This window comes from Rana temporaria, chromosome 3 (genome assembly GCF_905171775.1).
Source record: "Rana temporaria chromosome 3, aRanTem1.1, whole genome shotgun sequence".
NCBI classification, from domain to species: domain Eukaryota; kingdom Metazoa; phylum Chordata; class Amphibia; order Anura; family Ranidae; genus Rana; species Rana temporaria.
The window spans coordinates 337,797,225-337,801,115 of record NC_053491.1 but is presented as its reverse complement, the minus strand read 5'-3'; the positions used below and the strand labels follow the sequence as shown (position 1 = coordinate 337,801,115).

The window sequence follows — 3,891 nt, the reverse complement described above, 5'->3', positions numbered from 1 at the left end:
TCAGAGGCCCAAAGACAACGGCGGGCTGGCACTGCCCAACCCGTGGTTGTATTATCTGGCGGCGCAGTTACAGCACCTGGTGGGGTGCTTCGGGAGTGAGCCAGCTGGCTCCTCCGGGGCACTGATGCTCCACACGGTGGGGGATGGGCCCATCCCCATGGCACTTGAAGCCTTGGCTTTCGCCAAACCAGATAAGAAGTACCCTACGTATAATCTCATACAAAAAGTGTGGAATAAATACAAATATATTCAACAAGCTGATGGATACACTGACTACAGCCCCCTATGGCTTAATGATACTTACACAGAACTGGCCAAATTACAGATAGGGGCTGAGTGGAAAAGCTATGGGATCACACATATTAAAGCGGGGGTTCACCCTATCAACGGAAAAAACATTATTTTTTTTCTTTTACCATAAAATCAGGCATTGTAGCGCGAGCTACAGTATGCCTGTCCCGAATTTTTTACCCCAGTACTCACCTTGTACTCGTAGATCGAAGATACCGGGGAATGGGCGTGCCTATGGAGACGGAGGATGATTGACGGCCGGCTCTGGCGCGTCACGCTTCTCCGGAAATAGCCGAAATAGGCTTGGCTCTTCACGACGCCTGCACATAGCCTGTGCGCAGGCGCCGTGAAGAGCCGAGACCTACTCCGGCTGTCTTCGGGGAGAGTGACGTGCCAGGGCCGGCCGTCAATCATCCTCCCTCTCCATAGGCACGCCCATTCCCCGCGGGAGCCGAAATCTACGATGTCCGATTACAAGGTGAGTCCGGGGTTAAAAAAATCGGGACAGGCATACTGTAGCTCGCGCTACAATGCCTGTCTCGATGGTAAAATCAAGCCAGTGAGGGTGAACTACCGCTTTAAGCATGTATTTAGACATGGGAGGCTCAGGCCATTTGCAGATTTGCGGGCGGATTATGGACTCCCATCCTCAATGCTCTTCCAGTATCTGCAGCTCCAACACGCAGTAAGGGCTCAAAGTAGGTCCTCTGAGTGGCATTTGTCGCCAACCCCAGTGTTCGGTCTCCTGGGTGATGCTGTGTCCTCGAAGGGATTTTTCTCTCAATGTTACGCCATTCTATTACAGTACTTTTTGGGGCAGCATCCAGTCACGGTGAGGGAAAAGTGGGAGAGGGACATGGGCCAACTGGATGGAGAACAGTGGGAGGAGATATTTCAGGGGGTGAGCTCCTGCTCATTGAATGTGGCTCAGCGACTTACTCAGCTATACATCATTTTCCGGGTGTACTATACACCGCATAGACTGCAACTGATGGGGATGCAAACTGATGATACGTGCACTAGGTGCAAGTGTGACCATGGGGATCTCATACATCTCCTGTGGAGATGCCCCAAACTGCACAAATACTGGGCTGAGGTAGTGAGTACTGTCAATTCTGTATTTGGGGTATCTATACCTGTGGACCCCAGGGTCTGTTTGTTAGGCGTGTTGGAGGAGTATGTGGAGGAGGTGTATGCAAGGGAGGCTGTGCAAAGGGTGTTGTTCCAGGCCAGGAAGTTAATTATGTTCCACTGGAAATCTGAGAATCCTCCGACTTCAAGGGAATGGACTGCTAAGATAGGTGACATGTTACGTATGGAGAAGCTTATTTATCAACACAGAGGGAGTACTCGGAAATATGAGAATCTTTGGGCTCCATGGCTGGATACAACCGGGCTTTCGCTGGTGGATCTGATCATGGACAGACTGCTGGGATTAAATTCGGGATGAGTGCCATAGTATGGGAAACTGTGTATTATGGTGGGAGTGAAGCTATTCTGGTTATCTTAATGCTGTGCTCTGTTTGGTTCTTGATGGATGTCTTTTTGGTTTTGCTGTACAATGTATAGATGTCATAAGCTGTATACCACCTTTTCATCAATAAAAACTTTTTTGTTGGATTAAAAAAAAAAAGAACAAACCCACAGTCCCTGTTTTGTTTGCACCACCTGTATACTGCTGTTCAGAGCATATAGGGCCTGGGGGCCCCACGCCTTTCCTTTTTTTAATTTGGGTGCAGGGTTCCCCTTAATATCCATTCAAGACCCAAAGGGGCTGGTAATGGGCTGAGGGGGGGGTACCCATGGCATTTTTCTCAATGATTTTCATCCATATTGCCGGGACCAGACATTACATTAAAGCCGCAAGCAGTTTTAAATTCCTTTTTTTCCCTTTAGAAATGTAATTTTGTGCAGGGACAGTTCTAAACACGGGAAACACGTGCCACTTCACAGGCATACTATAGACACCCCCCAGGTACGATATTTAAAGGAAGATTTCACTTTTATTTTTTCACTTTAAGCATCATTAAAATCACTGCTCCCCAAAAAAATGGCAGTTTTTTAAACTTTTTTTTGCATTGATACATATACCCTGGGGCAGGACCAAGGTCCCCAAACCCTTTTTAGGACAATAACTTGCATATTAGCCTTCAAAATTGCACTTTTGATTTTTGATGTTTGAGTCCCATAGATTTTAACGGGGTTCGAAAGTTCGCACAAACTTTCGGTCCGTTCGCATGTTCTGGTGCGAACCAAACCGGAGGGTGTTCGGGTCATTCCTAATCACAGACAGCACGTACAACGTGACCCATTCAAGCAAATAGGGACGCCCCGCAATCACATGCAATTATTGGCAAAAATGGGGTTGAAACAGACAGTAAAGAGGCGTCACATTGCTTTCTTGCTGCCTGTCAATTGCCTCTGAAAAGCAATCCAAATGCAGATTGCTCTTCAGAGGAGAGGTGGATTCAGCTGTGTCCCTGCAGAGCCCCAATCTGCCGCCAGACCACCCAAAATTTCATCCAAGAATATAGGAACATATGACACCCTCTGCGCCTCCCCACAACCCAGTGCTGGTTGCCCGAGCCAATCAGCAAGCAAGAAAAATAAGTACATGTTTCCTATGGTCCCTCCCATATTGTGAACCTGATTATTCTCTAGTATGGACAAAGGACAGGTCCACTATGAAATCGGGGCAATTTAGAAAGAAAAAAAAATGGGTCCAAAGGGGTGCATCACGTCACTTCTCTCACCATATTATTTAACAAGCTAAATAAGCCCTCTGACCTAAAATAAAATTTTGATTGGTGAAATGATGACAATTCTTCCAGGGATCAGCTTACTCTGGTCCTCTATAGCAGGGGCTGAATTCATTCCATTAACTGACATTGACAGTAAATCTCAGCTGGCTGCTAATGAATGCAACGACCAGCAGAGGGCGACAAAGATTAATAAGCACACAATATGGATGTATCGTACGTTATGAAGATCGGAGACAGGCTAATTCCTTTCATTTATAACATTCAAGAATGATACAATCACGTTTCCTGTATGTAAAAAAACTATACTTTGTATAAACACATTACTGGTTTATACAATTCCGCAGTTTATTATTAGCTGTTATTCAGTATCTCAGGCATTTTTGTATTGAAAGCTGTGATGGCCGAGTGGTTAAGGCGTTGGACTTGAAATCCAATGGGGTCTCCCCGCGCAGGTTCGAACCCTGCTCGCAGCGAATTCTTTGGGAAGCATTTTTTTTCTCCCTATGGCTTGTTTTTCATTTTCTCCATATTAGGATTATAATACACAAAAATCATTTTTATTCTCAATGTAAATTTCTGCAGGCATTACTATGCATACTTAGGACATTTGTAGGAGAAAAAAGCCCCTGGGATGGTACGGATTGTAATAATAGGATAGAATTGTAAAAAAGTATATAAAAATAGAAAAGTTTATTTGGTATAAATCATGAAAGTCACAATATACAAAAAAAAAAATAGAAAAAATTCACTTAAAACAAAGGAATTGACATACAAAGTGAATTTACCAATATACAGAAATCCACACCCGTAGCATTGTTAATTTCTTAGATTGCTTTTA

General features: G+C 44.7%; 1 non-coding gene across 1 annotated transcript; it reads left to right on the top strand.

Moving 5' to 3' along the window:
- The first annotated feature begins 3,444 nt into the window (after positions 1-3,444).
- On the top strand, positions 3,445-3,526 carry TRNAS-UGA. The gene has a single exon. It is a non-coding gene; the product is annotated as a tRNA-Ser (tRNA).
- Positions 3,527-3,891: the final 365 nt, after the last annotated feature.